Raw genomic sequence first — 13,637 nt, 5'->3', positions numbered from 1 at the left:
AATGTCTGCTGTAGGTTTATCATGCTGCTGCTGCTAAGTCACTTCAGTTGTGTCCGACTCTGTGCGACCCCATAGATGGCAGCCCACCAGGCTCCCCTGTCCCTGGGATTCTCCAGGCAAGAACACTGGAGTGGGTTGCCATTTCCTTCTCCAATGCATGAAAGTGAAAAGTGAAAAGTGAAAGTGAAGTCAGTCAGTTGTATCTGACTCTTAGTGACCCCATGGACTGCAGCCTACCAGACTCCTCCATCCATGGGATTTTCCAGGCAAGAGTACTGGAGTGGGGTGCCATTGCCTTCTCCATAGGTTTATCATAGATGGCTTTTATTATGTTGAGATATGTTCCTTCTACGAGTGCTTTCTGGAGAGTTTTTTTTTTATCATAAATGGGCATTGAATTTTGTCAAAGGCTTTCTCTACATCTATTGGGATAATCATATGGTTTTTATCTTTGTTTTATTAATGTGGAAAAGGTGAGTTCAATATTCTCATTTCTGTTTCACAGTTGAGCAAGCTAAAATTAAAAGATTGAATTATTTGCCTTTGAATCAGAAGTGGAATGCAGGTCCAGTACTTATGTACCAGTAGTACTGCTTTCAAAAAGGGTTTATTAAGCATCCACGTAAATGATTAATTTTTTTCTGACACTCTTTACCTTTTACTTTTTCTCCAAAAGACCATGGCCATTATCTTAGGCTTTGTGGACCTTGTGGTCTGTGTTACAATTATTCAGTTCTGCCATCACAGTCTGAAAGCAGCTATAGATAATTTGTAAATGAATAGATATGGTGGTATTCTAATAAAATTTTATTTAGAGACAATGAAACTTAAATTCTTTTAATTTTTACATATCATAAAATATTCTTCTTTTGTTTTTTGAATTTAACCATTCAAAAATGTAAAAACCATTCTTATTTCCTGGGCCTTACGGAAATAGATGATAGGCTGGATTTGGCCTGTGGGCCTGTTTTAGGAGGTCTGTTTGTGGTATTGATATGAATTACAATTTATATCCATAATTTATGTGTTTTCTTATATATATATGGGCTTGCTACTTTGTGAGACTCTTTAAATTGTAAAATTTCCAGCTAATTTCATGGCTCATAGGTTAAGCTAGAAAGTTTTCTGAAGAGCAGTTTTATTCACAGTCTTTCTTGTGTTTTCTTTAATTTCTTCCCTTTGCATTTAATGTGAATAAACAAAATGTTCTGGGATAAGAACAAAAGGATTTATCAAATGTCAACAGCTGTTGAGCCATCTGTTATTGAAAAAGAGTTTGATGAGTGCCTTGGGGCAATCAAGCCATTTTAGCTCTGAGGTACTAGAAGAAAAAGGAGATGGAAGACACAACCAACCAATGATGGGTATCACTACTGACAGCATCTCATTCATAAAAAGATTTAGATAACAGAAGAATTAGTAATTTGAAGGTTCCTGGTAAATTATCATTCTTATAAAATTTTTTATTCATTTTGATAAAAATACGAAAGGAAGTTGTGGTATATGGCTGGCCACCACTCCTGGCCCTGGTTTGAAGGATACAGTTTTTCTGTGTTATCAATTTTACTCACAGTGGACCTTTTGCCAGTCTGTTGGATAGATGCTTATACACCAGAGTTTTCAACAATAGACAACTTGGCAATAAGATAAAGATATGAAATGTATCTTTAACCTTGATGAACAAAGCACGGAAGACACATTAAACAAAAGACATGCTGTCTCTAAAATTAAAGTAGACTTTTAATTATTCTTTTTTACATGTATACAAGGCTGGTATAGTAGGTGGTTGTATACGGCTATTTCTAATAAACACAGCTTTTCACTAATTTCAATACATTGATCCTACTCTTCCTTTGTGATGATACCTACTGTATTTGTCCTCTTTCACATGTCAGTCTTTCAGACAGGTGAAATATTTAATTATGGCTTCCACGTGTAAATCACTTTTAGTTATTTAGTTCACATAAACTATGTAAAGTAGTTTCCATACCCCTCATTAACCTTGTTTTCCTCTTGACACACTGTTATTTGTCAGTATCCTTCCTGAGGTTTGGTGCCCAGAATTAAACCCGTCAGTATGGCTGGCCATTGTCAGGTTACAGTGAGTATCAAGTACTGTGCCCCTCTTTGATCTGGATGTTAACTTCCTGTCAATGCAAATTAAAAAAATGTGTTTTAAATATCATGAGTTATTATTAATGTTGTACTTTTGGTCATTTAAAACTTCTTTGGTTATTTTTATGGGAATTACTATTACTCATTTTCATCTTGTACCTAAGTTCTTAAGGTTTTATTTTTATGTTTCAAACTTTGTATTTCCTCTTCATATTTTTTCATGTTGATTTTTAGCTTATTTAAATGTATGAGGGCTAGTTTGAATCCTTTTTATGTCACCTATTACATTAACAGTCACTCTTACAGTCATATCAAATGCAGTTTTGAGACACATACTTTTTATGTCTTTATTCACATTGTCAATAAAAATGATGAACAGGGTAGAGCCAGTAATAGAGTTCTACAGCAAATCGCTACAGAACACACTCCAGGCTGACACTTATTAATCAGCAAACTAGCTATTATTCTCAATAAGCAAAATGTTATCACTGATTTCCTCTGAAGAGGCTCATGAAGGAGGTAAAAATTTTGTGTCTTTTTTTGTCGGTTTGATGTTTTTCCGTGGATATTTGTTTATTTATAATAAAAAATTAGAAAAGAACCTGGACACTTTTTTTTTTAAAGATTATGAGGTAAAATTTATATGCAGTGCCATGCAGATATACTAAGTGTAGAATTCTGTGAATCTTGACAAATCCATGTCACTTGCATAAACACAAACGCAAAACATTCCCATCACTCCAGAAAAGTGGCTCCTTAGGTATGCTTTTTGAGAACTTCTGTAATGGCTCAGTGGTAGAGTCTGTCTGCCAAGCAGGAGATGTGCATTTGATCCCTCGGTCAGGAAGATCTATTGGGAAAGGAAATGGCAACCTACTCCTGTTCTGCCTGGGAAATCTCATGGACAGAGGAGCCTGGTGGGCTATAGTCCATGGGGTTGCAAAGAGTCAGACACGACTTAGTGACTAAACAACAATAAAAAAGTATGCATTTACTATCTCCTTTTCTGATAGGGCTTCAATTCTTTCTTGACGGTGTTTGTTTTATTCTTTTGATTCATGATAATCTGTTTCCCTAGTCCTAAGATGGAAATAGGAATTCTCAAACATAATAAACAAGTCTTCTTTTGGCCTTCTTCCAACCATTATAAGGGAAAGCTACACCAACCCAAATTCATCTGATATTTTGCAAACTAGTAGGTAAAATAATCAATAGACAAAATTAATAGTACTCATATTTACACATAATAACCTATTACAGGGCATAATAGGCAAGAAGAATCCTATTAATGATGAAAAATTGAATGAACTGAAATAGAGTATCTAGGCATGAACTTAACAAGAAATAGTCAAGCTTGTGTGAGAAAACTATGAGACAACTCCAAAATGCACAAAATTAGATTTGAACAAATGGAAAGACACACCATATTATTGTCTTGAATATCACATATATGACAACTTTTTCTAAATTTAGAAATTTAATTTATTGACTATGCCAAAGCCTTTGATTGTGTGGAACACAACAAACTGTGGAAAATTCTTAAAGAGATGGGAATAGCAGACCACCTAAATTTAGTGTTATCCAAATGAAAACTGGAGTTATATTAGTTGATTAAAATTTTTATTTGGATTATTGCCAAGCAAAAATAGTCTAAGGAAAACCCTAAGAAAAAAGGGAAATGACTGGAATGTTAGTCCTAACAAGTATTATTAAAATGTTCAAAGAATGCCAGAATGTAGAATACCAAAGAATGTTCAAACTACCACACAATTGCACTCATCTCACATGCTAACAAAGTAATGCTCAAAATTCTACAAGCCAGAATTCAACAGTACATGAACTGTGAACTTCCAGATATTCAACCTGGATTTAGAAAAGCCAGAGGAACCAGAGATCAAATTGTCAACATCCGATGGATCATTGAGAAAGCATGAGAGTTCCAGAAATACATCTACTGCTTTATTGACTATGCCAAAGCCTTTGACTGTGTGGATCACAACAAACTGTGGAAAATTCTTAAAGAGATGGGAATAGCAGACCACCTTACCTGAGAAATCTGTATGCAGGTCAAGAAGCAACAGTTAGAACTGGGCATGAAACAACAGACTGGTTCCAAATTGGGAAAGGAGTATGTCAAGGCTGTATATTTTACTTATATGCAGAGTACATCGTGAGAAATGCTGGGCTGGATGAAGCACAAGTGGGAATGAAGATTTCCAGGAGAAATATCAATAACCTCAGATATGCAGATGACACCACCCTTATGGCAGAAAGCAAAGAAGAACTGAAGAGCCTCTTGACGAAAGTGAAAGAGGAGAGTGAAAAAGTTGGCTTAAAACTCAACATTCAGAAAGCTAAGATCATGGCATCTGGTCCTATCACTTCATGGCAAATAGATGGGGAAACAATGGAAACAGTGAGAGACTATTTTTTTGGTCTCCAAAATCACTGCAGATGGTGATTGCAGCCATGAAATTAAAAGACGCTTGTTCCTTGGAAGAAAAGCTATGACCAATATAGACAGCATATTAAAAAGCAGAGACATAACTTTGTCAACAAAGGTCTGTCTAGTCAAAGCTATAGTTTTGCCAGTAGTCATGTATAGATGTAAGAGTTGGATTATAAATAAAGCTGAGTGCTGAAGATGCTTTTGATGCTTTTGAACTGTGGTGCTGGAGAAGACTCTTGAGAATCCCTTGGACTGCAAAGTGATACAACCAGTCCATCCTAAAGGAAATCAGCCCTGAATATTCATTAGAAGGAATGATGCTGAAGCTGAAACTCCAATAGTTTGGCCACTTGATGTGAAAAACTGTCTCCTTGGAAAAGACCCTGATGCTGGGAAAGATTGAAGGCGGGAGGAGAAGGGGACAACAGAGGATGAGATGGTTGGATGGCATCACCCATTTGATGGACATGAGTTTGAGCAAGCTCCAGGAGTTGGTGATGGACAAGGAAGCCTGGCGTGCTGCAGTCAGTGGGGTGCAAAGAGCCAGACGTGACTGAGCGACTAAACTGAACTGAACAGATATTATTGTTGTGTGAATTAGGGAGATTAATGTAATAGAGAAACTAACGTAACTAGACAGACTAATAGAATAGAATAAAAGAATCCAGAAATAGTCCCAAATACATACAGAAACTGATATAGGATAAAGATATCTAAAGCAGTGCTGAAAAGATGGATATTTTAATAAGTGATATTAGCATAATAGCTATATGGAAAGTGATAAAATTTGATTCTCCCTTAAACCATACACTGGGATGAGTTCCAAATGTGTCAGTGATACCATGCTACTACTAGAGAAAGTATGGGGGAATAATTTTATTTTGTAAATGGGAAGACTTTCTTGGTTAAGATTTTTTAAATGTGGTAGAAGACATATGATAATGACAGATAAGTTTGACTGCATCAAAATAGAAAAAAACTTTTGCATGAAAAAAGATGTAAGAAAATTGAAATACAAAACAAACTGTGAAAAGTATTTATGAATTATATTACAAATAAAGGGATGCTATCTCCAATAGAAAAAATCTTCAAAACATACAGTAGAAGAAGACCAGTAACCCTAAGAAAAATTGGCAGAAGTTAACTAAGAAAAAAATAATAAATGTTAATGATCCTTAATAAAATGAAAAGATATTCAACATCACCTGTAATGGGAAATGTCTTACATCTCCTGCATTTGCATGTGGGCTTCCCTGGTGGCCCAGAGGGTAAAGTGTCTGCTTGCGATGCAGGAGACCCAGGTTCAATCCCTGGGTCGGGAAGATACCCTAGAGAAGGAAATGGCAACCCAGTCTGGTAGTCTTGCCTGGAAAATCCCATGGACGGAGAAGCCTGGTAGGCTATGGTCCATGGGGTTGCAAAGAGTAGGACACAGATGAGCAACTTCACTTTCACTTTCTTTCTAGCAACACCCGGGATGCCATTAAAATTACACTGACATACAATTTTTCAACCATCAAGAAAACTATAATAAACACATGACAAGATGCTCAACATCACTCATTGTTAGAGAAATGCAAATCAAAACTACAATGAGAAAGCACCTTGCACTGATCAGAATGGCCATCATTAAAAAAGTCTACAAACTGTAAACGCTGGGGAAGGTGTGGAGAAAAGGGAATGCTCTTGCACTGTTGATGGGAATGTAAATTGATAAAGCCTCTATGGAAGGTGTTATGGAGATTCCTCAAAAAACTAGGAATAAAACCACCATATGACCCAGCAATCCCACTCCTAGGCATATACCCTGAGGAAACCAAAATTGAAAAAGACACATGTATCCCATTGTTCACTGCAGCACTATTTACGATAGCTAGAACATGGAAGCAACCTAGATGTCCATCGACAGATGAATAGATAAAGAAGTTGTGGTATATATACATGATGGAATATTACACAGCCATAAAAAGGAATGCATTTGAGTCAGTTCTGATAAGGTAGATGAACCTGGAACCTATTATACAGAGTGAAGTGAGTCAGAAGGAGAAAGATAAATATTGTATTCTAACGTGTATATACGGAATCTAGAAAAATGGTACTGAAGAATTTATTTACAGGGCAACAGTGGAGAAACAGACATAGAGAATAGACTTATGGACATGGGGAGACGGGAGGAGAGGGTGAGATATATGGAAAGAGTAACATGGAAACTTACATTACCATATGTAAAATAGATAGCCAACGGGATTTGCTGTATGGCTGAAGAAACTCAAACAGGGGCTCTGTATCAATCTAGAGGGGAGGGATGGGACGGGAGATGGGGGGTAGTTTCAAAAGGGAAGGGATATATGTATACCTATGGCTGATTCATGTTGAGGTTTGACAGAAAACAACAAAATTATGTAAAGCAATTATCCTTCAATAAAAAAATTAAAAAGTTTTTTATTTTATAAAAAAATAATATACTCTATTGGCTGGTAGAAAAGCAGAAAGACACAAACTCTATGGAGGGAAATTGGCAATTCATAGCCAAGTTGTATTTGCATTTTTCCTTTGACCCAGCAACTCCACTTCTAGAAACTCATCTCAAATATATGGATATTGCAAAAGCAAAAAAGAACACATCCACAGAGCTATTCTTTGTAGAACTATTTTCAGTATAAAAAGATTTAAACAAGTCAAGTATCCATGAATGAGAAATAGTCAAACTATTATGCATCCACATAATAATATACTATGCTCCTGTAGAATAAAGAATATATTTATGTACTAGTTTGAAATGAACTCCAGGTAAATAAGTAAAAAAATAAAGGAGAAAACTGTGTGTTGTTGCTGCTGCTGCTGCTAAGTCCCTTCAGTCATGTCCGACTCTGTGCGACCCCATAGACGACAGCCCACCAGGCTCCACTGTCCCTGGGATTCTCCAGGCAAGAACACTGGAGTAGGTTGCCATTGCCTTCTCCAATGCATGAAAGTGAAAAGTGCAAGTGAAGTCGCTCAGTCATGTCTGACTCCTAGTGACCCCATGGACTGCAGCCTACCAGGCTCCTCCGTCCATGGGATTTGCCAGGCAAGAGTACTGGAGTGGGTTGCCATTGCCTTCTCCGAGAAAACTGTGTATATTATGCTTATTGTTTATCTAAGAAAGTACTTTTAAAAAATTTGTATTAAAAAAATGAAAGAGCAACCCAAAACTAAAAGGAAAAGTGTTATATAGAGTAGGATTTCTCAACAGTAACACTATTGAAACTTTGGACTGAATAATTCTTTGTTTTAAGGCTTCCTGGTGCATCATAGGATGGTTAGCAACGTCCCCGACCTGTTCCTACTAAGGCCAGCAGCTCCTACTTGATTGTGACAAGCAGACGTTGACAAGTGTTCCCCAAGGGGCACTGTTTTCTCATTTGAGAACTTCACTGACTGTGGAAGAGAAAAGTAGAAATGGAAGCTGGGTTTCTCAGAATATATCTTTTTTGTTTTAAGATTTGACTTTGGAACCATGTAAATGTTTTATGTAACTACACAGTCAATTAATCCAAAATAAAAGCCATTCCTGAAAATTGGGAGAAAAATGAAACAAATTGAGTTGGTAGGTTAATCATACAGGATAGATATCGCAAGTGACTTCAAAACATAATAATTTGACTGTACAACTCTAGTGAGTGTACTGTAAAGAGAAAATGAACTGCAAAGAAATATTAATTTTTTTTAGTAATCAGTGTTAGCAATAATATTGATTTTATTGTTCAATAATTAATGAGTAATTATGTTAATGTTGTTCAGTTCATTTGCTCAGTCAAGTCTAACTCTTTGTTACCCCATGAACAACAGCACACCAGGCTTCCCTGTCCATCACCAACTCCTGGAGTTTGCTCAAACTCATGTCCCTCCAGTTGGTGATGCCATCCAACCATCTCATCCTCTGTCATCCCCTTCTGGAACCAATTTTCTTTTGGCTGCGATGCACTATGGGATCTTCTTTTCCTAACCAGGAATCGAATCTGAGCCCCTACGTTGGAAGTATGGTGTCTTAACCACAGGACCACCAAGGTAGTCCCAAGAACCAATATTTTTATCAAAAAGAGAAGAGATATGACAGTATTAAAAACATCTTATCCTAAATTTAGGTGGAGAAATTAAGATGAACTTATGATGTATTTTCTCTTAAAGCAAGTGTTTCTAGCCTTGTCACCGAAAAAATCCTGAGATGTTACCTTAGAGTACCCAAGCTGCTAAAAATATTTTAATGAAAAAATCAGGCCAGCAACACCAAAGTTCACGAAAGAGGTAGAACCAGATATTATATACTTCTTAGTAGGCATACACAGCACCAACTTGACAATATATAGAGCTGAATCTGAACAGACTTGTATATCCAACTACCCATAGTTAAAGCTATGGTTTTTCAAGTAGTATTGTATGAGTGTGAGAGGTGGACCATAAAGAAGGCTGAATGCCAAAGGATCGGTGCTTTTGAACTGTAGTGTTGGAGAAAACTCTTAGAGTCCCTCGGACTGCAAGGAAATTAAACCAGTCAATCCTAAAGGAAATCAGTCCTGAATATTCATTAGAAGGACTGATGCTGAAGCTGAAGCTCCAACACTTTGGTTCCCTGATGCGAAGAGCTAACTAATTAGAAAAGACCCTGATGCTGGTAAATATTGAAGCCAGGAGGAGAAGGGGATGACAGAGGATAAGATGGTTGGAATGCATCATGACTCAATGGACATGAGTTTGAGCAAGCTCCAGGGAGATGATGAAGGACAGGGAATCCTGGCATGCTGCAGTCCATGGGGTCGCAAAGAGTTGGACACAACTGAGCAACTGAACAACAACACCAGGAGACAGAATAATATGCTAACTGACATCGTGGGGATATAATCAGCAAAATCTAGAATGTGGAAAGCTCGGTAGGAATAAAAGTCTTGTTTCTTCAAAAAAAATTGCAGGAATAAAAGAAGGAACATATGATTTAAAGAGACTTAAGAAATGTCAACCAGATGCAACATTGGACTTGGGTTGATTCTTGATTGAGTTAAGTCAACTCTAAAACACAGTGAAGCAATTGGAGACATTTGAACATTGACTCATTATTTGATAATATTAAAAATATTATTATTAATTTTGGGGGAGAGGGTACCTGGATTAATTTTAAAGAGAGTTATAATGGTTATTTTTAATAAAAACAATCCTTTTCTTGTAGATACACAAACTAAAATATTTATGGGTAAAAATGAAATGTCTGTTATTTTCTCTTTATTGGAAAGGAATACTTAGTGCTGCCTCCTAGGCTCTCCAGAATTTGTTTAGAATTTGTGGTTGGTATCTGAAAATCTCAGGCAAGTTGGGGTAACATTTGTAAAGATTGTACTCCTTGGAGAAGATAAAAATGAAATCACTTAATGGATCTTTTGGGCTTTTCTTTGTTATCCATTAACATTCTGTTATCTAACTCCAGCAGGGAAATAGACATTCCTTATTTATTGCTTCCCTGGAATTAAGTAAAGGCATCTCAGTTGTTTTCATGTTTTCCAAAATTCAGGACGTTTTTGGCTTAAGCCTTTCTGGAGCTGTTTAAAGAATTTATATCACTTCTGTGATGTTTATGTTTTAAAACTTTGAGATCATATTATTCTCTCCTTTTATTTCTCAATAGATTGTAAAATCTACAGTTTCACTGTTTGACTATGTCTAGTATGTCCAGGATTTATTTCTTCTGTTATTCTTTATCCCAAAATAAATAGCTAATTTCCTACCTAAATTTTTATCATGGCTATGTCACAGACTAGTCTGAAAGCGTGTTTTTCCAGTTTTGTGCATGAGGATAGTATCAGAAAGGCAAGAAATGTGTGTGTGAGAGAGAGAGAGAGAGAATTTCTGATGTGTTTTTTAAAAGAAGGCTTTGACTCTAGCAGATGTCCATGTTATTGAAACACCCCTCACCGCTGTCTCTTGCCCTTGTGCTGGATTTGTCACCTGTGTTAGGAAGTGTCACTCCTTTCTTCCACGTGAGAATCTGTAATGACATCATTATCTCTTTTTCTCCCTTATCTAAATGCCCTCAACTAGACTGGCACAGTAAGGCATAAGAATGAACAAACCTTACTTTTGTATGACATCTGGGTAGCTGCTGTTCAGTTTTCATTTCTAAATCATGATCTTCAATAGAAGCTGAAGGAGCAGCACCACCTGTGCCCCTAAACCCTCCATTTCCTAAGGAGAGTTTCAAGGTTGCTCAAGCTGAATTCCACTACCTCCTGACCATGTTGTTTTTCTACAGTGAATCAGCAGAAATGAGTCCACATCCAACATGGGTTTTATATTTTTGCCTGACTGACTTTAGAGCTATTTCTTTTCTATTAGATTTTAATACAAAAAATAATTATTATATCTCTATCATGAATTTTACTCTATAAATTTTGTGATCTAACTAATGGGGGCCATTTAATTCTTTGTGTCAAAATTTTGAATTGATTAAAAAATTTTAATAACCCTTATTCTATATACTATTATGGAGAGGCAGCACATTTTAATAGAAAAAATGCCAAAAGGAAAAAAAAGAGGAAAGATCACTAAAATATATGTCAAATATAAATGCTGGCATTCTGGCTCCAGAATTTACCAGCAGTGTGACTTGCTGGTATTAGTACACCATTAAACTTCTCTACGGAGAAGGCAATGCCACCCCACTCTAGTACTTTTGCCTGGAAAATCCCATGGACGGAGGAGCCTGGTGGGCTGCAGTCCATGGGGTTGCTAGAGTCAGACACGACTGAGTGACTTCACTTTCACTTTTCACTTTCATGCATTGGAGAAGGAAATGGCAACCCGGTCCAGTGTTCTTGCCTGGAGAGTCCCAGGGACAGGGAAGCCTGGTGGGCTGCCGTCTCTGGGGTCGCACAGAGTTGGACACACCTGAAGCCACTTAGCAGCAGCAGTGGCAAACTTCTCTAATGCTGTAAAGTAGGAATGATGATATACGGGATTTTTGTTACCATCAAAAATACATGCAGAAGTACTGTGCAAGCATTTTATATACATATTCAACCATAAGTTAGTGTTATTACTATTGACATATCAATCCTTGAGGCCATGGTTAATACTTTTGTTGTTCTTTTACTGTTTCCTTCCTGCTCATGATGAAGTACCACCTCCATCAGGTCAGGTCCTTTCTTTATTGGTCAGACTTCTATCTGAGAGGCAAAGTGCTAAGATAGTCTCCTAACCTTGGGTTTTCATTTTGTTCTGTAATTTACTCATTATTTCCTGACTTGTCAGGTTCTCATGAGGTTGTCATGAGAGTTAAATATAAAGGTGATAAAGCAATCTAGATTTTTTTGTGTTGGAATCTCTCCATTATAGTATCCCAAGACATTGAATATGGTTCCCTGTAGTATACAGTTGGACATTGTTGTCTGTTCATTCTATATGCAGTTGTTTGCAGCTATTGCTGCTTCCTAAGGGCTTCCCTGGTGGCGCAGAGGTTAAAGCGTCTGCCTGCAATGTGGGAGACCTGGGTTCGATCCCTGGGTCGGGAAGATCCCCTGGAGAAGGAAACGGCAATCCACTCCAGTATTCTTGCCTGGAGAATCCCATGGACGGAGGAGCTTGGTGGGCTACAGTCCACGGGTCGCAAAGAGTTGGACACGACTGAGCGACTTCACTTTCACTTTCACTGCTGCTTCCTAGGTGGCACTAGTGGTAAAGAACCCAGCTGCCAATGCAGGAAACAAGAGACCTGGGGTTCCATTTCTCAGACTGGACGATCTCCTGGAGAAGGAAATGGCTACCCACTCCAGTATTCCGGCCTGGTGAATCCCATGGACAGAGGGGTCTGTGAGCTATGACCCATGGTGTCGCAAAGAGTTGGACATGACTGAGGCGACCTAGCACTCACAGTGTACATCTACTACTAGTAGTACTAATAGTAGTACTATCTACTACTGTTTGCATCAAATACTTTTTATGATATTGATTTTCATTGAGTTAAAATTTAGGTGGAATTAAAGAGGAAGAGGAGAGTGTGGAAAAACACTGAACACTGAAGCTAGAGGATTTTAGAAGCACCATTTACTTTGTTAATTCATCTCTTTAGCCCAGCATCTGTCACGATGCCCAGCCCATGGTTCAGTTCAGTTCAGTTCAGTCGCTCAGTCGTGTCCAACTCTTTGCGACCCCATGAATCGCAGCACGCCAGGCCTCCCTGTCCATCACCAACTCCAGGAGTTTACTCAAACTCATGTCCATCGAGTCGGTGATGCCATCCAGCCATCTCATCCTCTGGCGTCCCCTTCTCCTCCTGCCCCCAATCCCTCCCAGCATCAGAGTCTTTTCCAATGAATCAACTCTTCGCATGAGGTGGCCAAAGTATTGGAGTTTCAGTTTTGGCATCATTCCTTCCAAAGAAATCCCAGGGCTGATCTCCTTCAGAATGGACTGGTTGGATCTCCTTGCAGTCCAAGGGACTCTCAAGAGTCTTCTCCAACACCAACAGTTCAAAAGCATCAATTCTTCAGCGCTCAGCTTTCTTCACAGTCGAAGTCTCACATCCATACATGACCACTGGAAAAACCCATGGTAGGTGCTCAATAAATCTCTGTTGTATTAAATTATGGTGATAAATGTCAGTAAAATAAAATGCAGAATAGGTCAGCCACTATTTTAGAGTAATATGATGTCTATTCTCAGGTATTTATGTTTCTGTACTAACATGTGATTACATTTTAATTTTTTGCTTTGCAGTACTAACATTTGATGTTTTTAAGGTTTTTCTGAAATGAAGCATGTTGTCTTAAGCTAGTGGTTAGTATTTTAGCCTCATTCATTCAGTGATTTACACAAAATACAGATTAATTTTTCTTTTTATCTAAAAATATTAGACATTATGATAAATAGCAAAATTAAATAGTAAGAGAAATATTTCTTACACTGTTTTTAACAGGATAAAGACAGACTTCTGTAATATTTGGTACTTTCCTCCTTAATTCTTACTGCTGTTTACCTGTTCCAATCATAATTTCATCCATAGACTATACCTGGCATGCATTTCATAATACATTTGAAATGCTTGGTG

This window comes from Bos taurus, chromosome 6, assembly GCF_002263795.3.
Source record: "Bos taurus isolate L1 Dominette 01449 registration number 42190680 breed Hereford chromosome 6, ARS-UCD2.0, whole genome shotgun sequence".
In the NCBI taxonomy this organism is placed as follows: Eukaryota; Metazoa; Chordata; class Mammalia; order Artiodactyla; family Bovidae; genus Bos; species Bos taurus.
This window is presented reverse-complemented; position numbering follows the sequence as displayed.